Source organism: Mus caroli, unplaced genomic scaffold (assembly GCF_978045245.1).
Source record: "Mus caroli unplaced genomic scaffold, Mus_caroli_1 scaffold_1, whole genome shotgun sequence".
Taxonomy (NCBI): Eukaryota; Metazoa; Chordata; class Mammalia; order Rodentia; family Muridae; genus Mus; species Mus caroli.
In genome coordinates this window covers 168,850,820-168,875,270 of record NW_028227256.1, presented here as the reverse complement: position 1 = coordinate 168,875,270, position 24,451 = coordinate 168,850,820, and the positions used below count along the sequence as shown (strand labels likewise).

Here is a 24,451-nt window from a genome sequence, read left to right as displayed (position 1 = left end):
TTCCTGGGCACCAGGGGGCACCAGTCGGAAAGGGCATCGGGAAGGGACTGTGCGGCAGGCCTCGGGGCAGCCATGTAGGGAGAGAAGGCTGTGCGAAACAGACACCGGGGTGTGCGCGAGGGGGTCGGGGGGTGGGGCAGCCTACCCTAGCAGGTGTCCAACAGGCGCGTGGGGTTGGGGTGGGTGTGAGTGTGGGAATGGGGCACATGCCGCCTGCAAAGATGCACGGTCGGTTCTGTTCTACTTGGGGTTTGTCAAGTTGACAGCTCAACTTGTGAAGAGGGACGCTGAATTGAGAAAAACGTCTCCAAGGCAGGCAAAGTCTGTGCGGTAGGGTCCAGAGCAGTCAGGAGTGGCTGCGGAGCAGCTCGCTGAAGGTTGGGATGGTGTTGGGATGGGGGAGTTGCAGCAAGGACCTGACACCCCTGCGCAGGTGGTCTGGAGCAGTGGAATTCCGGTATGCTCCTGAATCTAGAAGAAAGGTAACAGCGAAGTCATTGTTTTTCACGGTGTCTTGTGTAGACAACAGAAGGGAGATTTGTTCTCAGAAAATCCTTTGACTTGGAAACAATCTTGGCAGAAAACCGAGATGGTCTTCTCTCATCTAAGTGGTTGTTTTGGGGAAGGAGCCTTACAGCCTTGAAGCCAGTTCTGGGTCACAAGACAGTCTTGGCACACCCAGAAGGCCTTGCATGATTAAAGAAAGTCATCTGAGTAGTCACAAATGAGTGTCCAGTTCTAGCATACGTAGTGATTTCTCCTTTCATTTAACATACACTCTCTCACACACACACATTAACTTTTTGTATATACCCACATATATGAACATATAACCACATATGATATGTATACATATATATCTATATCTATCTATTAATACACACACACACACACACACACACACACACAGGAGCACACTGATGACTGTACCCAGTAAGGACAAAAGTTGCAGGGACCTGCTGTTTTCCTTCATGAACTCTACACACAAGGCTAGGGACTCTGTGACAAGGAGGAACGTGCTTTAGCCTCCTCTGCCAAGGAAAAGGAAGAAATCCAACGAGTTTTGTGTAGCGATCAAGAAATATGCTGTTGTGTGGCTGGCTATTCCAGGGAGGGTTAGGTCACTGAGGCACGACTTCTCTGCTGCCTGCAAGGCGGCATCTTTGGCATATCCATCTTGGAGTGACCCTCTTTCTCTGCTCAGAACACTGACAGTCCTGAGCTGTGAGGAAAACAGGTGGAGCAAGCCTGTAGGGAGAAGCCCTCTGTTGCATCACTTCCTTCCTCTGTGCTCCTTCCTGGGGTTTCCCTCCTGGAGGGACTTCTGAAGAGCCAGCCTTCATTAAGGTGAAACAAGCACTTCCTTGTCAAGGTTGCTTTGGGTTATGGTGTTTGACCCCAAGAACAGAAACTCTAGCTCAGACAGATATTGGTACCAGGAGTGGGGAGTATTGCTGGGACACACCTGGCAGGTACCTCTTTGGGGAGGGTGGAGGGACTTTGAGCTCTGGGCTGGAAAGGCTCAAGCTGGATGCTTCCAGGCAGCTTGGAAGGACGTCTGGAGAGCAATGGAGCTGACAAGACGGAGGGGAGGCAAGACTCGCTAAGGTGTTTTTATATCGATCCCAACCCCCTCCCCAGACCCTCAGAGGGCATCTTGGGAGTCCCTGATCGACTCTGCTGGGGCCATTTGGGGTTCTGAGTCAAGAATCTGTGGTCCAGATCAGGCGGGGCTGGAGAATCATCCGTGAGTAGTGAGCAGGAGAGCGGATCCACCAAGGTGAGACCTCGCCCGTGCACGGACAAATCATTGATGGTGCTCAGCTGGAGCTGAGAAACAAGCCACGCTTAACAAGCCGGCAGCATACTGCAGCCAACCCCCCTGGGACTATTTCCTGAAGGCTCAAAAGACAGGTGCCAATTGCATGGGTGCCCAGTGTGCATCTCATGCTAGCCAGTCTTTTGAGAATGTGCAGGAGCCAGCCAAACTGTGATGGATGGAAGGCATGAGGGGGGATGGATGCCAGAGAGCAGCTGAGGATTGGGGATGCACGGCAGGCATGGGTCCTGCAGCCTGATCCCAGGCACGGACTGGGGTGCTTCAGCTCCTGTTCTTTCCAAGACCCCCATACAGGACCAGCACACCCAGTAGCAGCAAGAGCAGCAGGAAGAGGAGCAGCATTAGAAACAGCATCAGCCATTAGACAACCATCACCAGCAGCAGCAGGTGCAAACAAACAAACAAACAAACAAACAAACACCTGACCAACGGAGGCATCCCCATTAACAGCTGGGGCGGCAGCAGTTGCAGTGTAACAACCCTGGGTGCGACCATCAGTGAGGGTCATTGAGGGACCTGTAAGGGAGGCAGGGCTTGGCATGGAGGACCATGGAATCAACTGTTGGCACTTGTGCTTCTCATGGCTGTGCTATGTGTGTGTGTGCGTGTGTGTGTGTGTCCCTCTCTCTTGCTCTGTCTATCTGCATGTGGTCTTTGTGTGTGTCTCTCTTCCTCTCTGTCTCTCTCTTCCTCTGTCTCTCTCTCTGAGTGGGTGCTCCCAAAGTCATGCGTGGGTATGTATCTTTCACTGTCTGTTTGTCTCCCTTGTTGCATATCTGTGTGTGTCTCCCTCCATCCGTCTCTGTCTCTGTCTCTCCCCCACGCCCTCCCTCTCGCCTTCCTCTCCCCCTGCCCCTCCCTCTCCCCCTCCCCTCCCCTGCCCCTCCCACCCTCTCCCTCCTCTCTCCCTCCCCCTGTCCCCTCTCTAGCTCTCCCTGCTCTCTCCCTGCCCATCTCCCTCTCCCTCCCCCTCTCCCTCCTCTCTCCCTCTCCAAACCCCTCCCAGTTCTCCTCCCCCTCCCCCTCCCTTTTCCCTCCCCCTTCCATCCCTCCCCCTCTCCCTCCCCCTCCCCCTCCCCCTCCCCCTCCCCCTGTCCCTGTCCCTGTCCCTGTCCCTCTCCCTTTTCCTGTGTGTGTCTGTGTGCATGCAGGAGTACTCTCAGAAGCACACCCCACCCATTGGGCAGAGAGGGAGTAGTGGACCTGAAGGATGTGAGGTTGGGCTCTAGCAGGATGAAGACACAGAAGAGAGTTGTCTGGTTAGCCAAGTCCACATCCCAGAGGAGGAGGAGGGGGTATGTCCAGCCCTGTAGGGAGGGAGCCTGTAGGTGAAGGTGGTGTCAGGTTTAGATGGCTCAGTGGGTAAGAGCACCAATTGCTCTTACAGAGGTCCTGAGTTGAATTGCCAGCAAGCACATGGTGGCTCCCAACCGTGTGTAATGGAATCTGATGAATGTGGTGTATGCGGTGTCTTCTGTTGTTTCTAAAGAGAGGGAGAGTGTACCTGCAGGAAACAAATATATAAATCCTTGAAGAAGAAGAGGAGATTGGAGAGGGGAAAGCATAAGAAGGTGGTGGTGGTGGTGGTGGTGGTGGTGTTTGCTGTTGCTGCAGGCGAGTGGGTAGGCTGAGTGTGTCAAGTGATTGGAAGGAGCCTCTAGGTAGTTGTTGTGAGAATGAAGAGAGGCGAGGCTTGCAGGCCAGAGTGTGTGTGCCAAGTGTCCCTGTGGGCGTGAAGACCAAAAGGGACTGGACTCTGCATGGGCCGGGAATCGAACCCGGGCCTCCCGCGTGGCAGGCGAGAATTCTACCACTGAACCACCCATGCCCTGTCTACAGGCATCACCTGATGAACTCTCAGCCTGTGCTTCCTGCCAGGACCCAAGACCCATTAGCACACGTTTCCTCCTCCCCCCCCCCCCCCGACAGAGCCTGGGCCGGAAATGATGCATGCATGCATGGATGTATGGATTCATGGAGGCATGCGTGCGTGCATGCATGCGTGGATTCATGGATGGAGAGGTGCGTGGATGGGTGGGGGCATACATGGATGGATTCACGGACGGTTGGTTTTGGTTGGATTGGTTGGTGGGTGGATGGAAGGATGCGTGCATGGAAGGAAGGATGCATGCATGGATGGATGGATGGATGCACCGGTCAGGGGAGGCCGCGCCAGAGGGTAGGAGAGTCCGGTCCCCGAGCTGAGGTCCTGGGGTGAACCCCGACAGATCCAGATCTGTGGCACCAAGTTTGGGAGGCGAGGAGCGTGGAGGCGCTGGAGAGGTTGAGGATGGAGGCAAGAGATGCGGTGTGTGGGTTGGGGTGCGGTGCGGGGCGGTGCGGTGCGGTGGAGTTGGGGTGGCAAAAGGCGAGGCTGTCAGGAGTGGGATTCGAACCCACGCCTCCAGGGGAGACTGCGACCTGAACGCAGCGCCTTAGACCGCTCGGCCATCCTGACGGCGGTTTGGGCTCCAGGTCACTCGCCTGGCAGGCGTCCGGCGCCCACGCGCGCGCCCGCATGCGGACTCGACGCGCAGGGGCGCCCGGGCTGGCGTGGGGCCGGCCGCGTCTGGGTGCTCAAGCTGCGGGCCTAGCCCGCCCAACTCAAGCCTGCTCCGCCTCGCCCGTTGCCAGCGCGTCGACGTGGAGACTCTGCCAGGCGCCAGAGTCCCTCCGGGTCCCGGTCCGGTCCGGATGCCCGCAGCCCAGCAGGCAGGCAGGCCCGCAGGACCAGGTGTGTGGCGCCAGCCTCTGGTGATGCCGTCGGCGAGTGATGCCGGCAGCCAGGCGTCAGCGCTCAGAGGCCGGGTCTCCAGCCCGGCGGGGCGGCAGGGGTCCAGCCGCACGGTCCCCCAGGGCTGCGGGTCGTGGTCCTGCTGTTGTCGCCGGGTCCCGGGGGCTTATGGGTTGCGGTGGAGTGTAGAAGAAGAGGTGGGCGTTGGATGAGACGGAGGTTGTGGGTCGTGTGTGTCGTCGTAGACGGTCGGGCGACGGTGCGTGGTAGTCGGCGTTGTCCTCGTTAGTATAGTGGTGAGTATCCCCGCCTGTCACGCGGGAGACCGGGGTTCGATTCCCCGACGGGGAGACGTAGCGTCCTTTTTGGAAAGACAGGCGGCCCGCGGGGTACTGACCCTCCCACCCCAACCCCAGCCCCACACGCAGACCCAGACGATCCAGCCCAGCACGGTGTCCTCCAGCAAAGCCGCCCCGGAGCTCTCAAACCCTTTTTCTGGCCGCTCGCCCAGCGCCTGGGGCCTGCCAACACGCTCCCCGTCCGGCCCTGGCGAGCCCTCCCATCCCAACCCCAACCGCGGTGGGCTCCGCGTGTGCCCGAACGGGCGGCGTGCGCCTCTCTGGGCTTGAGCGGTGTGCCAGGCCTGTCTGGGTGGTGGCCCCGGGGGCGCTGGCTGGCAGCAGGCAGGAGGCGAGAGCGCCCCAGAGGAAAGGCGTGTGCGTGCGAGTGCGCTAAGCGCGAAGCGGGAAGCGCGCGTGAGACGGCGAGGAAAAGCGCGGAGCGGCGGAGCCGTGGGTGTGGTCGGGGTTCGGGCCACGCGGGCGTGCGCAGGGAGGGAAGTCAGCGGTAGGCGTCGTGGTAGAAGGCGCTGGGCGCTGTCCGGAGTCAGTCTGTCAGTCGGCGGCGTCGTGTGGGCGCCGTCCCAGCGGTGCAGCGTTGGTGGTATAGTGGTGAGCATAGCTGCCTTCCAAGCAGTTGACCCGGGTTCGATTCCCGGCCAACGCAGGCTGCCCACGTTTTGCCAAGGTCCCGAGCCCTGGGGGACCCTGCCAGGCGCCTCTGAGCTTGTGCTTGTCGCCAGGCTGCGCTAGCGACCGAAGCCCAAGCGCCAGACCTTTTTAGGTTGGGACGGGCGGGAAGAGAAGAGAAGAGGCAGGGGCAGAGGTGCCTAGTCCGTGAGGTCGCACCCTGTTTGGCCGCAGAGACGGGGGGTGGGAGGGTGGGGGGGTGGGCGTGGGTGTCGGGGTGTGGGTATAGGTGTGGGTGGGGGCAAGAGGCAGGGCAGGTAGAGGCGCGGATTGCGGAACGCCCAACGCCCAAGGCCGAACTCCAGCCTCCTAAGGAGGGACTAAGCATTGGGCGGGCCTGTAGTAGCCCGCCCGAGTCGGCCAGGCGGGCGAGCAGTGTGTCTGCCACGGTGGCGGAGAGGCTGTGTGTCTGGGTGTCTCCAGGAGTGGGTAGCCGGGGCCGTCGGGCCGACGCTCCCTGGTGGTCTAGTGGTTAGGATTCGGCGCTCTCACCGCCGCGGCCCGGGTTCGATTCCCGGTCAGGGAAGCCTCTCTTCTTCCTCTCTGCACCCTCACTTCCCCAAACCTCGCTCCTCTCCCTCGCTCACTTTTGCCCAACACCAACGCACACCAACAACACAACTCGACCATTAGCGCGTGGCGCCGTGGCACGCGCGCGCGCGCGCCCGCGCTCCCACGACCCGATACCCCATAGACGTCTTCCCGCTTCACGCTCTCCCTGTCTGCACGCTGCCCATTCCTTTCCCACACTACCACTCCGGCCCAGCCTCTCTGCCCCCCACACACCAAATTTGCACCTCTCCACTACAGACTCGTTGCTTACCCTGGAACCAAGCAAGACTACACACCCGCCCCCATCACAAGCGGACCTTCTTCACACGCCGCCCGGATTACAAACACTCGTCCACTCATGTCACTCATGGAGCCTCAACAGGACTCCATCTCCTCCTCCTCGCCTGCTCTTAGGTCTGGAACAAACCCTCTAGCTAGCCCGCCCCACCTGCCTCAGATGGAGCAACTGCATCGCATGCAGAGCATGCATCGCGCACATCCCATGGGCCCAGTCAGCTTTCCCGAATAGTCACAAATGAGCGTCCAGTTCAAGCATCTGTAGCGATTTCATTCACTTCACACACACACACACACACACACACACACACACACACACACACACACACACAAACGCGCGCGCATTAATCTTTTATATATACCCACATATATGAACATATAACCATATATGATATGTATAGGTTTATATCTATATCAATGCACACACATACAGACACACACACACGCACGCGCACACACACAACTCTGTGTATTATGTATATTTGGGTTTTTGGACTATGTATAGGAGATGTCGGAGAATGAAATACGGTGCTGGTGGTGGTCTTGGTGATGGTGGTGTTGGTGGTGGCACGGAGAGAGGGACGGTTGCAGGGTTGGAAGGGGTTCTAGTGGGCAGTTGTTATTGCGAGGCAGATGTCCGCTGCACAGCCACAAGCTCATGGTGTGGTTCCCGCCCCCCCCCCCACCCCCCGACTTCACAGGGACCGCCATTGGGTGCGAGGCGAGCCACGATTTCCCACGTAAGCCCCCAGAGCGGTTTGGGCGAGCAGAGGATATTCGGGGGGTCGTAAGGCCACTGTTTCTCGGGATCCTGGTGTCGCTGGCCACAGTGGCGGATGTGAGTAGGGAAAGAAACCTTTGCCCAGCGGATGCGTGCCCTGCCCGGTCGCCTCCGTCCTGACCCTGCCAGCACAGTGCCCGATCCTGAGTGCTGAGCGGAGGACTGTGCTCCACCTCAATGGGTAGCATGGTGAGAGGTGCCAGCAGATCCTGCGGGCAGCACAGACAGTGCTTATTCCCACCCGACTCCACCCCATCCCTGCCACCAAAGGCCGATTCCTGGGCACCAGGGGGCACCAGTCGGAAAGGGCATCGGGAAGGGACTGTGCGGCAGGCCTCGGGGCAGCCATGTAGGGAGAGAAGGCTGTGCGAAACAGACACCGGGGTGTGCGCGAGGGGGTCGGGGGGTGGGGCAGCCTACCCTAGCAGGTGTCCAACAGGCGCGTGGGGTTGGGGTGGGTGTGAGTGTGGGAATGGGGCACATGCCGCCTGCAAAGATGCACGGTCGGTTCTGTTCTACTTGGGGTTTGTCAAGTTGACAGCTCAACTTGTGAAGAGGGACGCTGAATTGAGAAAAACGTCTCCAAGGCAGGCAAAGTCTGTGCGGTAGGGTCCAGAGCAGTCAGGAGTGGCTGCGGAGCAGCTCGCTGAAGGTTGGGATGGTGTTGGGATGGGGGAGTTGCAGCAAGGACCTGACACCCCTGCGCAGGTGGTCTGGAGCAGTGGAATTCCGGTATGCTCCTGAATCTAGAAGAAAGGTAACAGCGAAGTCATTGTTTTTCACGGTGTCTTGTGTAGACAACAGAAGGGAGATTTGTTCTCAGAAAATCCTTTGACTTGGAAACAATCTTGGCAGAAAACCGAGATGGTCTTCTCTCATCTAAGTGGTTGTTTTGGGGAAGGAGCCTTACAGCCTTGAAGCCAGTTCTGGGTCACAAGACAGTCTTGGCACACCCAGAAGGCCTTGCATGATTAAAGAAAGTCATCTGAGTAGTCACAAATGAGTGTCCAGTTCTAGCATACGTAGTGATTTCTCCTTTCATTTAACATACACTCTCACACACACACACATTAACTTTTTGTATATACCCACATATATGAACATATAACCACATATGATATGTATACATATATATCTATATCTATCTATTAATACACACACACACACACACACACACACACACACACAGGAGCACACTGATGACTGTACCCAGTAAGGACAAAAGTTGCAGGGACCTGCTGTTTTCCTTCATGAACTCTACACACAAGGCTAGGGACTCTGTGACAAGGAGGAACGTGCTTTAGCCTCCTCTGCCAAGGAAAAGGAAGAAATCCAACGAGTTTTGTGTAGCGATCAAGAAATATGCTGTTGTGTGGCTGGCTATTCCAGGGAGGGTTAGGTCACTGAGGCACGACTTCTCTGCTGCCTGCAAGGCGGCATCTTTGGCATATCCATCTTGGAGTGACCCTCTTTCTCTGCTCAGAACACTGACAGTCCTGAGCTGTGAGGAAAACAGGTGGAGCAAGCCTGTAGGGAGAAGCCCTCTGTTGCATCACTTCCTTCCTCTGTGCTCCTTCCTGGGGTTTCCCTCCTGGAGGGACTTCTGAAGAGCCAGCCTTCATTAAGGTGAAACAAGCACTTCCTTGTCAAGGTTGCTTTGGGTTATGGTGTTTGACCCCAAGAACAGAAACTCTAGCTCAGACAGATATTGGTACCAGGAGTGGGGAGTATTGCTGGGACACACCTGGCAGGTACCTCTTTGGGGAGGGTGGAGGGACTTTGAGCTCTGGGCTGGAAAGGCTCAAGCTGGATGCTTCCAGGCAGCTTGGAAGGACGTCTGGAGAGCAATGGAGCTGACAAGACGGAGGGGAGGCAAGACTCGCTAAGGTGTTTTTATATCGATCCCAACCCCCTCCCCAGACCCTCAGAGGGCATCTTGGGAGTCCCTGATCGACTCTGCTGGGGCCATTTGGGGTTCTGAGTCAAGAATCTGTGGTCCAGATCAGGCGGGGCTGGAGAATCATCCGTGAGTAGTGAGCAGGAGAGCGGATCCACCAAGGTGAGACCTCGCCCGTGCACGGACAAATCATTGATGGTGCTCAGCTGGAGCTGAGAAACAAGCCACGCTTAACAAGCCGGCAGCATACTGCAGCCAACCCCCCTGGGACTATTTCCTGAAGGCTCAAAAGACAGGTGCCAATTGCATGGGTGCCCAGTGTGCATCTCATGCTAGCCAGTCTTTTGAGAATGTGCAGGAGCCAGCCAAACTGTGATGGATGGAAGGCATGAGGGGGGATGGATGCCAGAGAGCAGCTGAGGATTGGGGATGCACGGCAGGCATGGGTCCTGCAGCCTGATCCCAGGCACGGACTGGGGTGCTTCAGCTCCTGTTCTTTCCAAGACCCCCATACAGGACCAGCACACCCAGTAGCAGCAAGAGCAGCAGGAAGAGGAGCAGCATTAGAAACAGCATCAGCCATTAGACAACCATCACCAGCAGCAGCAGGTGCAAACAAACAAACAAACAAACACCTGACCAACCGAGGCATCCCCATTAACAGCTGGGGCGGCAGCAGTTGCAGTGTAACAACCCTGGGTGCGACCATCAGTGAGGGTCATTGAGGGACCTGTAAGGGAGGCAGGGCTTGGCATGGAGGACCATGGAATCAACTGTTGGCACTTGTGCTTCTCATGGCTGTGCTATGTGTGTGTGTGCGTGTGTGTGTGTGTCCCTCTCTCTTGCTCTGTCTATCTGCATGTGGTCTTTGTGTGTGTCTCTCTTCCTCTCTGTCTCTCTCTTCCTCTGTCTCTCTCTCTGAGTGGGTGCTCCCAAAGTCATGCGTGGGTATGTATCTTTCACTGTCTGTTTGTCTCCCTTGTTGCATATCTGTGTGTGTCTCCCTCCATCCGTCTCTGTCTCTGTCTCTCCCCCACGCCCTCCCTCTCGCCTTCCTCTCCCCCTGCCCCTCCCTCTCCCCCTCCCCTCCCCTGCCCCTCCCACCCTCTCCCTCCTCTCTCCCTCCCCCTGTCCCCTCTCTAGCTCTCCCTGCTCTCTCCCTGCCCATCTCCCTCTCCCTCCCCCTCTCCCTCCTCTCTCCCTCTCCAAACCCCTCCCAGTTCTCCTCCCCCTCCCCCTCCCTTTTCCCTCCCCCTTCCATCCCTCCCCCTCCCCCTCCCCCTCCCCCTCCCCCTCCCCCTCCCCCTGTCCCTGTCCCTGTCCCTGTCCCTCTCCCTTTTCCTGTGTGTGTCTGTGTGCATGCAGGAGTACTCTCAGAAGCACACCCCACCCATTGGGCAGAGAGGGAGTAGTGGACCTGAAGGATGTGAGGTTGGGCTCTAGCAGGATGAAGACACAGAAGAGAGTTGTCTGGTTAGCCAAGTCCACATCCCAGAGGAGGAGGAGGGGGTATGTCCAGCCCTGTAGGGAGGGAGCCTGTAGGTGAAGGTGGTGTCAGGTTTAGATGGCTCAGTGGGTAAGAGCACCAATTGCTCTTACAGAGGTCCTGAGTTGAATTGCCAGCAAGCACATGGTGGCTCCCAACCGTGTGTAATGGAATCTGATGAATGTGGTGTATGCGGTGTCTTCTGTTGTTTCTAAAGAGAGGGAGAGTGTACCTGCAGGAAACAAATATATAAATCCTTGAAGAAGAAGAGGAGATTGGAGAGGGGAAAGCATAAGAAGGTGGTGGTGGTGGTGGTGGTGGTGGTGGTGTTTGCTGTTGCTGCAGGCGAGTGGGTAGGCTGAGTGTGTCAAGTGATTGGAAGGAGCCTCTAGGTAGTTGTTGTGAGAATGAAGAGAGGCGAGGCTTGCAGGCCAGAGTGTGTGTGCCAAGTGTCCCTGTGGGCGTGAAGACCAAAAGGGACTGGACTCTGCATGGGCCGGGAATCGAACCCGGGCCTCCCGCGTGGCAGGCGAGAATTCTACCACTGAACCACCCATGCCCTGTCTACAGGCATCACCTGATGAACTCTCAGCCTGTGCTTCCTGCCAGGACCCAAGACCCATTAGCACACGTTTCCTCCTCCCCCCCCCCCCCCGACAGAGCCTGGGCCGGAAATGATGCATGCATGCATGGATGTATGGATTCATGGAGGCATGCGTGCGTGCATGCATGCGTGGATTCATGGATGGAGAGGTGCGTGGATGGGTGGGGGCATACATGGATGGATTCACGGACGGTTGGTTTTGGTTGGATTGGTTGGTGGGTGGATGGAAGGATGCGTGCATGGAAGGAAGGATGCATGCATGGATGGATGGATGGATGCACCGGTCAGGGGAGGCCGCGCCAGAGGGTAGGAGAGTCCGGTCCCCGAGCTGAGGTCCTGGGGTGAACCCCGACAGATCCAGATCTGTGGCACCAAGTTTGGGAGGCGAGGAGCGTGGAGGCGCTGGAGAGGTTGAGGATGGAGGCAAGAGATGCGGTGTGTGGGTTGGGGTGCGGTGCGGGGCGGTGCGGTGCGGTGGAGTTGGGGTGGCAAAAGGCGAGGCTGTCAGGAGTGGGATTCGAACCCACGCCTCCAGGGGAGACTGCGACCTGAACGCAGCGCCTTAGACCGCTCGGCCATCCTGACGGCGGTTTGGGCTCCAGGTCACTCGCCTGGCAGGCGTCCGGCGCCCACGCGCGCGCCCGCATGCGGACTCGACGCGCAGGGGCGCCCGGGCTGGCGTGGGGCCGGCCGCGTCTGGGTGCTCAAGCTGCGGGCCTAGCCCGCCCAACTCAAGCCTGCTCCGCCTCGCCCGTTGCCAGCGCGTCGACGTGGAGACTCTGCCAGGCGCCAGAGTCCCTCCGGGTCCCGGTCCGGTCCGGATGCCCGCAGCCCAGCAGGCAGGCAGGCCCGCAGGACCAGGTGTGTGGCGCCAGCCTCTGGTGATGCCGTCGGCGAGTGATGCCGGCAGCCAGGCGTCAGCGCTCAGAGGCCGGGTCTCCAGCCCGGCGGGGCGGCAGGGGTCCAGCCGCACGGTCCCCCAGGGCTGCGGGTCGTGGTCCTGCTGTTGTCGCCGGGTCCCGGGGGCTTATGGGTTGCGGTGGAGTGTAGAAGAAGAGGTGGGCGTTGGATGAGACGGAGGTTGTGGGTCGTGTGTGTCGTCGTAGACGGTCGGGCGACGGTGCGTGGTAGTCGGCGTTGTCCTCGTTAGTATAGTGGTGAGTATCCCCGCCTGTCACGCGGGAGACCGGGGTTCGATTCCCCGACGGGGAGACGTAGCGTCCTTTTTGGAAAGACAGGCGGCCCGCGGGGTACTGACCCTCCCACCCCAACCCCAGCCCCACACGCAGACCCAGACGATCCAGCCCAGCACGGTGTCCTCCAGCAAAGCCGCCCCGGAGCTCTCAAACCCTTTTTCTGGCCGCTCGCCCAGCGCCTGGGGCCTGCCAACACGCTCCCCGTCCGGCCCTGGCGAGCCCTCCCATCCCAACCCCAACCGCGGTGGGCTCCGCGTGTGCCCGAACGGGCGGCGTGCGCCTCTCTGGGCTTGAGCGGTGTGCCAGGCCTGTCTGGGTGGTGGCCCCGGGGGCGCTGGCTGGCAGCAGGCAGGAGGCGAGAGCGCCCCAGAGGAAAGGCGTGTGCGTGCGAGTGCGCTAAGCGCGAAGCGGGAAGCGCGCGTGAGACGGCGAGGAAAAGCGCGGAGCGGCGGAGCCGTGGGTGTGGTCGGGGTTCGGGCCACGCGGGCGTGCGCAGGGAGGGAAGTCAGCGGTAGGCGTCGTGGTAGAAGGCGCTGGGCGCTGTCCGGAGTCAGTCTGTCAGTCGGCGGCGTCGTGTGGGCGCCGTCCCAGCGGTGCAGCGTTGGTGGTATAGTGGTGAGCATAGCTGCCTTCCAAGCAGTTGACCCGGGTTCGATTCCCGGCCAACGCAGGCTGCCCACGTTTTGCCAAGGTCCCGAGCCCTGGGGGACCCTGCCAGGCGCCTCTGAGCTTGTGCTTGTCGCCAGGCTGCGCTAGCGACCGAAGCCCAAGCGCCAGACCTTTTTAGGTTGGGACGGGCGGGAAGAGAAGAGAAGAGGCAGGGGCAGAGGTGCCTAGTCCGTGAGGTCGCACCCTGTTTGGCCGCAGAGACGGGGGGTGGGAGGGTGGGGGGGTGGGCGTGGGTGTCGGGGTGTGGGTATAGGTGTGGGTGGGGGCAAGAGGCAGGGCAGGTAGAGGCGCGGATTGCGGAACGCCCAACGCCCAAGGCCGAACTCCAGCCTCCTAAGGAGGGACTAAGCATTGGGCGGGCCTGTAGTAGCCCGCCCGAGTCGGCCAGGCGGGCGAGCAGTGTGTCTGCCACGGTGGCGGAGAGGCTGTGTGTCTGGGTGTCTCCAGGAGTGGGTAGCCGGGGCCGTCGGGCCGACGCTCCCTGGTGGTCTAGTGGTTAGGATTCGGCGCTCTCACCGCCGCGGCCCGGGTTCGATTCCCGGTCAGGGAAGCCTCTCTTCTTCCTCTCTGCACCCTCACTTCCCCAAACCTCGCTCCTCTCCCTCGCTCACTTTTGCCCAACACCAACGCACACCAACAACACAACTCGACCATTAGCGCGTGGCGCCGTGGCACGCGCGCGCGCTCCCACGACCCGATACCCCATAGACGTCTTCCCGCTTCACGCTCTCCCTGTCTGCACGCTGCCCATTCCTTTCCCACACTACCACTCCGGCCCAGCCTCTCTGCCCCCCACACACCAAATTTGCACCTCTCCACTACAGACTCGTTGCTTACCCTGGAACCAAGCAAGACTACACACCCGCCCCCATCACAAGCGGACCTTCTTCACACGCCGCCCGGATTACAAACACTCGTCCACTCATGTCACTCATGGAGCCTCAACAGGACTCCATCTCCTCCTCCTCGCCTGCTCTTAGGTCTGGAACAAACCCTCTAGCTAGCCCGCCCCACCTGCCTCAGATGGAGCAACTGCATCGCATGCAGAGCATGCATCGCGCGCATCCCATGGGCCCAGTCAGCTTTCCCGAATAGTCACAAATGAGCGTCCAGTTCAAGCATCTGTAGCGATTTCATTCACTTCACACACACACACACACACACACACACACACACAAACGCGCGCGCATTAATCTTTTATATATACCCACATATATGAACATATAACCATATATGATATGTATAGGTTTATATCTATATCAATGCACACACATACAGACACACACACACGCACGCGCACACACACAACTCTGTGTATTATGTATATTTGGGTTTTTGGACTATGTATAGGAGATGTCGGAGAATGAAATACGGTGCTGGTGGTGGTCTTGGTGATGGTGGTGTTGGTGGTGGCACGGAGAGAGGGACGGTTGCAGGGTTGGAAGGGGTTCTAGTGGGCAGTTGTTATTGCGAGGCAGATGTCCGCTGCACAGCCACAAGCTCATGGTGTGGTTCCCGCCCCCCCCCACCCCCCGACTTCACAGGGACCGCCATTGGGTGCGAGGCGAGCCACGATTTCCCACGCAAGCCCCCAGAGCGGTTTGGGCGAGCAGAGGATATTCGGGGGGTCGTAAGGCCACTGTTTCTCGGGATCCTGGTGTCGCTGGCCACAGTGGCGGATGTGAGTAGGGAAAGAAACCTTTGCCCAGCGGATGCGTGCCCTGCCCGGTCGCCTCCGTCCTGACCCTGCCAGCACAGTGCCCGATCCTGAGTGCTGAGCGGAGGACTGTGCTCCACCTCAATGGGTAGCATGGTGAGAGGTGCCAGCAGATCCTGCGGGCAGCACAGACAGTGCTTATTCCCACCCGACTCCACCCCATCCCTGCCACCAAAGGCCGATTCCTGGGCACCAGGGGGCACCAGTCGGAAAGGGCATCGGGAAGGGACTGTGCGGCAGGCCTCGGGGCAGCCATGTAGGGAGAGAAGGCTGTGCGAAACAGACACCGGGGTGTGCGCGAGGGGGTCGGGGGGTGGGGCAGCCTACCCTAGCAGGTGTCCAACAGGCGCGTGGGGTTGGGGTGGGTGTGAGTGTGGGAATGGGGCACATGCCGCCTGCAAAGATGCACGGTCGGTTCTGTTCTACTTGGGGTTTGTCAAGTTGACAGCTCAACTTGTGAAGAGGGACGCTGAATTGAGAAAAACGTCTCCAAGGCAGGCAAAGTCTGTGCGGTAGGGTCCAGAGCAGTCAGGAGTGGCTGCGGAGCAGCTCGCTGAAGGTTGGGATGGTGTTGGGATGGGGGAGTTGCAGCAAGGACCTGACACCCCTGCGCAGGTGGTCTGGAGCAGTGGAATTCCGGTATGCTCCTGAATCTAGAAGAAAGGTAACAGCGAAGTCATTGTTTTTCACGGTGTCTTGTGTAGACAACAGAAGGGAGATTTGTTCTCAGAAAATCCTTTGACTTGGAAACAATCTTGGCAGAAAACCGAGATGGTCTTCTCTCATCTAAGTGGTTGTTTTGGGGAAGGAGCCTTACAGCCTTGAAGCCAGTTCTGGGTCACAAGACAGTCTTGGCACACCCAGAAGGCCTTGCATGATTAAAGAAAGTCATCTGAGTAGTCACAAATGAGTGTCCAGTTCTAGCATACGTAGTGATTTCTCCTTTCATTTAACATACACTCTCTCACACACACACATTAACTTTTTGTATATACCCACATATATGAACATATAACCACATATGATATGTATACATATATATCTATATCTATCTATTAATACACACACACACACACACACACACACACACACACACAGGAGCACACTGATGACTGTACCCAGTAAGGACAAAAGTTGCAGGGACCTGCTGTTTTCCTTCATGAACTCTACACACAAGGCTAGGGACTCTGTGACAAGGAGGAACGTGCTTTAGCCTCCTCTGCCAAGGAAAAGGAAGAAATCCAACGAGTTTTGTGTAGCGATCAAGAAATATGCTGTTGTGTGGCTGGCTATTCCAGGGAGGGTTAGGTCACTGAGGCACGACTTCTCTGCTGCCTGCAAGGCGGCATCTTTGGCATATCCATCTTGGAGTGACCCTCTTTCTCTGCTCAGAACACTGACAGTCCTGAGCTGTGAGGAAAACAGGTGGAGCAAGCCTGTAGGGAGAAGCCCTCTGTTGCATCACTTCCTTCCTCTGTGCTCCTTCCTGGGGTTTCCCTCCTGGAGGGACTTCTGAAGAGCCAGCCTTCATTAAGGTGAAACAAGCACTTCCTTGTCAAGGTTGCTTTGGGTTATGGTGTTTGACCCCAAGAACAGAAACTCTAGCTCAGACAGATATTGGTACCAGGAGTGGGGAGTATTGCTGGGACACACCTGGCAGGTACCTCTTTGGGGAGGGTGGAGGGACTTTGAGCTCTGGGCTGGAAAGGCTCAAGCTGGATGCTTCCAGGCAGCTTGGAAGGACGTCTGGAGAGCAATGGAGCTGACAAGACGGAGGGGAGGCAAGACTCGCTAAGGTGTTTTTATATCGATCCCAACCCCCTCCCCAGACCCTCAGAGGGCATCTTGGGAGTCCCTGATCGACTCTGCTGGGGCCATTTGGGGTTCTGAGTCAAGAATCTGTGGTCCAGATCAGGCGGGGCTGGAGAATCATCCGTGAGTAGTGAGCAGGAGAGCGGATCCACCAAGGTGAGACCTCGCCCGTGCACGGACAAATCATTGATGGTGCTCAGCTGGAGCTGAGAAACAAGCCACGCTTAACAAGCCGGCAGCATACTGCAGCCAACCCCCCTGGGACTATTTCCTGAAGGCTCAAAAGACAGGTGCCAATTGCATGGGTGCCCAGTGTGCATCTCATGCTAGCCAGTCTTTTGAGAATGTGCAGGAGCCAGCCAAACTGTGATGGATGGAAGGCATGAGGGGGGATGGATGCCAGAGAGCAGCTGAGGATTGGGGATGCACGGCAGGCATGGGTCCTGCAGCCTGATCCCAGGCATGGACTGGGGTGCTTCAGCTCCTGTTCTTTCCAAGACCCCCATACAGGACCAGCACACCCAGTAGCAGCAAGAGCAGCAGGAAGAGGAGCAGCATTAGAAACAGCATCAGCCATTAGACAACCATCACCAGCAGCAGCAGGTGCAAACAAACAAACAAACAAAAAAACAAACAAACAAACACCTGACCAACCGAGGCATCCCCATTAACAGCTGGGGCGGCAGCAGTTGCAGTGTAACAACCCTGGGTGCGACCATCAGTGAGGGTCATTGAGGGACCTGTAAGGGAGGCAGGGCTTGGCATGGAGGACCATGGAATCAACTGTTGGCACTTGTGCTTCTCATGGCTGTGCTATGTGTGTGTGTGCGTGTGTGTGTGTCCCTCTCTCTTGCTCTGTCTGTCTATCTGCATGTGGTCTTTGTGTGTGTCTCTCTTCCTCTCTGTCTCTCTCTTCCTCTGTCTCTCTCTCTGAGTGGGTGCTCCCAAAGTCATGCGTGGGTATGTATCTTTCACTGTCTGTTTGTCTCCCTTGTTGCATATCTGTGTGTGTCTCCCTCCATCCGTCTCTGTCTCTGTCTCTCCCCCACGCCCTCCCTCTCGCCTTCCTCTCCCCCTGCCCCTCCCTCTCCCCCTCCCCTCCCCTGCCCCTCCCACCCTCTCCCTCCTCTCTCCCTCCCCCTGTCCCCTCTCTAGCTCTCCCTGCTCTCTCCCTGCCCATCTCCCTCTCCCTCCCCCTCTCCCTCCTCTCTCCCTCTCCAAACACCTCCCAGTTCTCCTCCCCCTCCCCCTCCCTTTTCCCTCCCCCTTCCATCCCTCCCCCTCTCCCTCTCCCGCTCCCTCCCCCTCCCCTCCCCTTCCCCCTCCCCCTCCCCCTCCCCCTGTCCCTGTCCCTGTCCCTCTCCCTTTCCTGTGTGTGTCTCTGTGCATGCAGGAGTACTCTCAGAAGCACACCCCACCCATTGGGCAGAGAGGGAGTAGTGGACCTGAAGGATGTGAGGTTGGGCTCTAGCAGGATGAAGACACAGAAGAGAGTTGTCTGGTTAGCCAAGTCCACATCCCAGAGGAGGAGGAGGGGGTATGTCCAGCCCTGTAGGGAGGGAGCCTGTAGGTGAAGGTGGTGTCAGGTTTAGATGGCTCAGTGGGTAAGAGCACCAATTGCTCTTACAGAGGTCCTGAGTTGAATTGCCAGCAAGCACATGGTGGCTCCCAACCGTGTGTAATGGAATCTGATGAATGTGGTGTATGCGGTGTCTTCTGTTGTTTCTAAAGAGAGGGAGAGTGTACCTGCAGGAAACAAATATATAAATCCTTGAAGAAGAAGAGGAGATTGGAGAGGGGAAAGCATAAGAAGGTGGTGGTGGTGGTGGTGGTGGTGGTGTTTGCTGTTGCTGCAGGCGAGTGGGTAGGCTGAGTGTGTCAAGTGATTGGAAGGAGCCTCTAGGTAGTTGTTGTGAGAATGAAGAGAGGCGAGGCTTGCAGGCCAGAGTGTGTGTGCCAAGTGTCCCTGTGGGCGTGAAGACCAAAAGGGACTGGACTCTGCATGGGCCGGGAATCGAACCCGGGCCTCCCGCGTGGCAGGCGAGAATTCTACCACTGAACCACCCATGCCCTGTCTACAGGCATCACCTGATGAACTCTCAGCCTGTGCTTCCTGCCAGGACCCAAGACCCATTAGCACACGTTTCCTCCTCCCCCCCCCCCCCCCCGACAGAGCCTGGGCCGGAAATGATGCATGCATGCATGGATGTATGGATTCATGGAGGCATGCGTGCGTGCATGCATGCGTGGATTCATGGATGGAGAGGTGCGTGGATGGGTGGGGGCATACATGGATGGATTCACGGACGGTTGGTTTTGGTTGGATTGGTTGGTGGGTGGATGGAAGGATGCGTGCATGGAAGGAAGGATGCATGCATGGATGGATGGATGGATGCACCGGTCAGGGGAGGCCGCGCCAGAGGGTAGGAGAGTCCGGTCCCCGAGCTGAGGTCCTGGGGTGAACCCCGACAGATCCAGATCTGTGGCACCAAGTTTGGGAGGCGAGGAGCGTGGAGGCGCTGGAGAGGTTGAGGATGGAGGCAAGAGATGCGGTGTGTGGGTTGGGGTGCGGTGCGGGGCGGTGCGGTGCGGTGGAGTTGGGGTGGCAAAAGGCGAGGCTGTCAGGAGTGGGATTCGAACCCACGCCTCCAGGGGAGACTGCGACCTGAACGCAGCGCCTTAGACCGCTCGGCCATCCTGACGGCGGTTTGGGCTCCAGGTCACTCGCCTGGCAGGCGTCCGGCGCCCACGCGCGCGCCCGCATGCGGACTCGACGCGCAGGGGCGCCCGGGCTGGCGTGGGGCCGGCCGCGTCTGGGTGCTCAAGCTGCGGGCCTAGCCCGCCCAACTCAAGCCTGCTCCGCCTCGCCCGTTGCCAGCGCGTCGACGTGGAGACTCTGCCAGGCGCCAGAGTCCCTCCGGGTCCCGGTCCGGTCCGGATGCCCGCAGCCCAGCAGGCAGGCAGGCCCGCAGGACCAGGTGTGTGGCGCCAGCCTCTGGTGATGCCGTCGGCGAGTGATGCCGGCAGCCAGGCGTCAGCGCTCAGAGGCCGGGTCTCCAGCCCGGCGGGGCGGCAGAGGTCCAGCCGCACGGTCCCCCAGGGCTGCGGGTCGTGGTCCTGCTGTTGTCGCCGGGTCCCGGGGGCTTATGGGTTGCGGTGGAGTGTAGAAGAAGAGGTGGGCGTTGGATGAGACGGAGGTTGTGGGTCGTGTGTGTCGTCGTAGACGGTCGGGCGACGGTGCGTGGTAGTCGGCGTTGTCCTCGTTAGTATAGTGGTGAGTATCCCCGCCTGTCACGCGGGAGACCGGGGTTCGATTCCCCGACGGGGAGACGTAGCGTCCTTTTTGGAAAGACAGGCGGCCCGCGGGGTACTGACCCTCCCACCCCAACCCCAGCCCCACACGCAGACCCAGACGATCCAGCCCAGCACGGTGTCCTCCAGCAAAGCCGCCCCGGAGCTCTCAAACCCTTTTTCTGGCCGCTCGCCCAGCGCCTGGGGCCTGCCAACACGCTCCCCGTCCGGCCCTGGCGAGCCCTCCCATCCCAACCCCAACCGCGGTGGGCTCCGCGTGTGCCCGAACGGGCGGCGTGCGCCTCTCTGGGCTTGAGCGGTGTGCCAGGCCTGTCTGGGTGGTGGCCCCGGGGGCGCTGGCTGGCAGCAGGCAGGAGGCGAGAGCGCCCCAGAGGAAAGGCGTGTGCGTGCGAGTGCGCTAAGCGCGAAGCGGGAAGCGCGCGTGAGACGGCGAGGAAAAGCGCGGAGCGGCGGAGCCGTGGGTGTGGTCGGGGTTCGGGCCACGCGGGCGTGCGCAGGGAGGGAAGTCAGCGGTAGGCGTCGTGGTAGAAGGCGCTGGGCGCTGTCCGGAGTCAGTCTGTCAGTCGGCGGCGTCGTGTGGGCGCCGTCCCAGCGGTGCAGCGTTGGTGGTATAGTGGTGAGCATAGCTGCCTTCCAAGCAGTTGACCCGGGTTCGATTCCCGGCCAACGCAGGCTGCCCACGTTTTGCCAAGGTCCCGAGCCCTGGGGGACCCTGCCAGGCGCCTCTGAGCTTGTGCTTGTCGCCAGGCTGCGCTAGCGACCGAAGCCCAAGCGCCAGACCTTTTTAGGTTGGGACGGGCGGGAAGAGAAGAGAAGAGGCAGGGGCAGAGGTGCCTAGTCCGTGAGGTCGCACCCTGTTTGGCCGCAGAGACGGGGGGTGGGAGGGTGGGGGGGTGGGCGTGGGTGTCGGGGTGTGGGTATAGGTGTGGGTGGGGGCAAGAGGCAGGGCAGGTAGAGGCGCGGATTGCGGAACGCCCAACGCCCAAGGCCGAACTCCAGCCTCCTAAGGAGGGACTAAGCATTGGGCGGGCCTGTAGTAGCCCGCCCGAGTCGGCCAGGCGGGCGAGCAGTGTGTCTGCCACGGTGGCGGAGAGGCTGTGTGTCTGGGTGTCTCCAGGAGTGGGTAGCCGGGGCCGTCGGGCCGACGCTCCCTGGTGGTCTAGTGGTTAGGATTCGGCGCTCTCACCGCCGCGGCCCGGGTTCGATTCCCGGTCAGGGAAGCCTCTCTTCTTCCTCTCTGCACCCTCACTTCCCCAAACCTCGCTCCTCTCCCTCGCTCACTTTTGCCCAACACCAACGCACACCAACAACACAACTCGACCATTAGCGCGTGGCGCCGTGGCACGCGCGCGCGCGCGCCCGCGCTCCCACGACCCGATACCCCATAGACGTCTTCCCGCTTCACGCTCTCCCTGTCTGCACGCTGCCCATTCCTTTCCCACACTACCACTCCGGCCCAGCCTCTCTGCCCCCCACACACCAAATTTGCACCTCTCCACTACAGACTCGTTGCTTACCCTGGAACCAAGCAAGACTACACACCCGCCCCCATCACAAGCGGACCTTCTTCACACGCCGCCCGGATTACAAACACTCGTCCACTCATGTCACTCATGGAGCCTCAACAGGACTCCATCTCCTCCTCCTCGCCTGCTCTTAGGTCTGGAACAAACCCTCTAGCTAGCCCGCCCCACCTGCCTCAGATGGAGCAACTGCATCGCATGCAGAGCATGCATCGCGCGCATCCCATGGGCCCAGTCAGCTTTCCCGAATAGTCACAAATGAGCGTCCAGTTCAAGCATCTGTAGCGATTTCATTCACTTCACACACACACACACACACACACACACACACAAACGCGCGCGCATTAATCTTTTATATATACCCACATATATGAACATATAACCATATATGATATGTATAGGTTTATATCTATATCAATGCACACACATACAGACACACACACACGCACGCGCACACACACAACTCTGTGTATTATGTATATTTGGGTTTTTGGACTATGTATAGGAGATGTCGGAGAATGAAATACGGTGCTGGTGGTGGTCTTGGTGATGGTGGTGTTGGTGGTGGCACGGAGAGAGGGACGGTTGCAGGGTTGGAAGGGGTTCTAGTGGGCAGTTGTTATTGCGAGGCAGATGTCCGCTGCACAGCCACAAGCTCATGGTGTGGTTCCCGCCCCCCCCCACCCCCCGACTTCACAGGGACCGCCATTGGGTGCGAGGCGAGCCACGATTTCCCACGCAAGCCCCCAGAGCGGTTTGGGCGAGCAGAGGATATTCGGGGGGTCGTAAGGCCACTGTTTCTCGGGATCCTGGTGTCGCTGGCCACAGTGGCGGATGTGAGTAGGGAAAGAAACCTTTGCCCAGCGGATGCGTGCCCTGCCCGGTCGCCTCCGTCCTGACCCTGCCAGCACAGTGCCCGATCCTGAGTGCTGAGCGGAGGACTGTGCTCCACCTCAATGGGTAGCATGGTGAGAGGTGCCAGCAGATCCTGCGGGCAGCACAGACAGTGCTTATTCCCACCCGACTCCACCCCATCCCTGCCACCAAAGGCCGATTCCTGGGCACCAGGGGGCACCAGTCGGAAAGGGCATCGGGAAGGGACTGTGCGGCAGGCCTCGGGGCAGCCATGTAGGGAGAGAAGGCTGTGCGAAACAGACACCGGGGTGTGCGCGAGGGGGTCGGGGGGTGGGGCAGCCTACCCTAGCAGGTGTCCAACAGGCGCGTGGGGTTGGGGTGGGTGTGAGTGTGGGAATGGGGCACATGCCGCCTGCAAAGATGCACGGTCGGTTCTGTTCTACTTGGGGTTTGTCAAGTTGACAGCTCAACTTGTGAAGAGGGACGCTGAATTGAGAAAAACGTCTCCAAGGCAGGCAAAGTCTGTGCGGTAGGGTCCAGAGCAGTCAGGAGTGGCTGCGGAGCAGCTCGCTGAAGGTTGGGATGGTGTTGGGATGGGGGAGTTGCAGCAAGGACCTGACACCCCTGCGCAGGTGGTCTGGAGCAGTGGAATTCCGGTATGCTCCTGAATCTAGAAGAAAGGTAACAGCGAAGTCATTGTTTTTCACGGTGTCTTGTGTAGACAACAGAAGGGAGATTTGTTCTCAGAAAATCCTTTGACTTGGAAACAATCTTGGCAGAAAACCGAGATGGTCTTCTCTCATCTAAGTGGTTGTTTTGGGGAAGGAGCCTTACAGCCTTGAAGCCAGTTCTGGGTCACAAGACAGTCTTGGCACACCCAGAAGGCCTTGCATGATTAAAGAAAGTCATCTGAGTAGTCACAAATGAGTGTCCAGTTCTAGCATACGTAGTGATTTCTCCTTTCATTTAACATACACTCTCTCACACACACACATTAACTTTTTGTATATACCCACATATATGAACATATAACCACATATGATATGTATACATATATATCTATATCTATCTATTAATACACACACACACACACACACACACACACACAGGAGCACACTGATGACTGTACCCAGTAAGGACAAAAGTTGCAGGGACCTGCTGTTTTCCTTCATGAACTCTACACACAAGGCTAGGGACTCTGTGACAAGGAGGAACGTGCTTTAGCCTCCTCTGCCAAGGAAAAGGAAGAAATCCAACGAGTTTTGTGTAGCGATCAAGAAATATGCTGTTGTGTGGCTGGCTATTCCAGGGAGGGTTAGGTCACTGAGGCACGACTTCTCTGCTGCCTGCAAGGCGGCATCTTTGGCATATCCATCTTGGAGTGACCCTCTTTCTCTGCTCAGAACACTGACAGTCCTGAGCTGTGAGGAAAACAGGTGGAGCAAGCCTGTAGGGAGAAGCCCTCTGTTGCATCACTTCCTTCCTCTGTGCTCCTTCCTGGGGTTTCCCTCCTGGAGGGACTTCTGAAGAGCCAGCCTTCATTAAGGTGAAACAAGCACTTCCTTGTCAAGGTTGCTTTGGGTTATGGTGTTTGACCCCAAGAACAGAAACTCTAGCTCAGACAGATATTGGTACCAGGAGTGGGGAGTATTGCTGGGACACACCTGGCAGGTACCTCTTTGGGGAGGGTGGAGGGACTTTGAGCTCTGGGCTGGAAAGGCTCAAGCTGGATGCTTCCAGGCAGCTTGGAAGGACGTCTGGAGAGCAATGGAGCTGACAAGACGGAGGGGAGGCAAGACTCGCTAAGGTGTTTTTATATCGATCCCAACCCCCTCCCCAGACCCTCAGAGGGCATCTTGGGAGTCCCTGATCGACTCTGCTGGGGCCATTTGGGGTTCTGAGTCAAGAATCTGTGGTCCAGATCAGGCGGGGCTGGAGAATCATCCGTGAGTAGTGAGCAGGAGAGCGGATCCACCAAGGTGAGACCTCGCCCGTGCACGGACAAATCATTGATGGTGCTCAGCTGGAGCTGAGAAACAAGCCACGCTTAACAAGCCGGCAGCATACTGCAGCCAACCCCCCTGGGACTATTTCCTGAAGGCTCAAAAGACAGGTGCCAATTGCATGGGTGCCCAGTGTGCATCTCAT

The 24,451-nt window shown here is 58.5% G+C and overlaps 12 non-coding genes across 12 annotated transcripts; 9 read left to right on the top strand and 3 right to left on the bottom strand.

The window, feature by feature from the left end:
• Window positions 1-4,215: 4,215 nt before the first annotated feature.
• Window positions 4,216-4,298, bottom strand: Trnal-cag (transfer RNA leucine (anticodon CAG)). The gene has a single exon. It is a non-coding gene; the product is annotated as a tRNA-Leu (tRNA).
• A 555-nt stretch (window positions 4,299-4,853) lies between these two features.
• Trnad-guc (transfer RNA aspartic acid (anticodon GUC)) lies at window positions 4,854-4,925 on the top strand. Its single transcript has one exon. It is a non-coding gene; the product is annotated as a tRNA-Asp (tRNA).
• Window positions 4,926-5,507: 582 nt separating this feature from the next.
• Trnag-ucc (transfer RNA glycine (anticodon UCC)) lies at window positions 5,508-5,579 on the top strand. Its single transcript has one exon. It is a non-coding gene; the product is annotated as a tRNA-Gly (tRNA).
• Window positions 5,580-6,056: 477 nt separating this feature from the next.
• On the top strand, window positions 6,057-6,128 carry Trnae-cuc (transfer RNA glutamic acid (anticodon CUC)). Its single transcript has one exon. It is a non-coding gene; the product is annotated as a tRNA-Glu (tRNA).
• A 5,593-nt stretch (window positions 6,129-11,721) lies between these two features.
• On the bottom strand, window positions 11,722-11,804 carry Trnal-cag (transfer RNA leucine (anticodon CAG)). Its single transcript has one exon. It is a non-coding gene; the product is annotated as a tRNA-Leu (tRNA).
• A 555-nt stretch (window positions 11,805-12,359) lies between these two features.
• On the top strand, window positions 12,360-12,431 carry Trnad-guc (transfer RNA aspartic acid (anticodon GUC)). The gene has a single exon. It is a non-coding gene; the product is annotated as a tRNA-Asp (tRNA).
• A 582-nt stretch (window positions 12,432-13,013) lies between these two features.
• On the top strand, window positions 13,014-13,085 carry Trnag-ucc (transfer RNA glycine (anticodon UCC)). The gene has a single exon. It is a non-coding gene; the product is annotated as a tRNA-Gly (tRNA).
• A 477-nt stretch (window positions 13,086-13,562) lies between these two features.
• Trnae-cuc (transfer RNA glutamic acid (anticodon CUC)) lies at window positions 13,563-13,634 on the top strand. Its single transcript has one exon. It is a non-coding gene; the product is annotated as a tRNA-Glu (tRNA).
• A 5,598-nt stretch (window positions 13,635-19,232) lies between these two features.
• Trnal-cag (transfer RNA leucine (anticodon CAG)) lies at window positions 19,233-19,315 on the bottom strand. Its single transcript has one exon. It is a non-coding gene; the product is annotated as a tRNA-Leu (tRNA).
• A 555-nt stretch (window positions 19,316-19,870) lies between these two features.
• Trnad-guc (transfer RNA aspartic acid (anticodon GUC)) lies at window positions 19,871-19,942 on the top strand. Its single transcript has one exon. It is a non-coding gene; the product is annotated as a tRNA-Asp (tRNA).
• Window positions 19,943-20,524: 582 nt separating this feature from the next.
• Trnag-ucc (transfer RNA glycine (anticodon UCC)) lies at window positions 20,525-20,596 on the top strand. The gene has a single exon. It is a non-coding gene; the product is annotated as a tRNA-Gly (tRNA).
• A 477-nt stretch (window positions 20,597-21,073) lies between these two features.
• Window positions 21,074-21,145, top strand: Trnae-cuc (transfer RNA glutamic acid (anticodon CUC)). The gene has a single exon. It is a non-coding gene; the product is annotated as a tRNA-Glu (tRNA).
• Window positions 21,146-24,451: the final 3,306 nt, after the last annotated feature.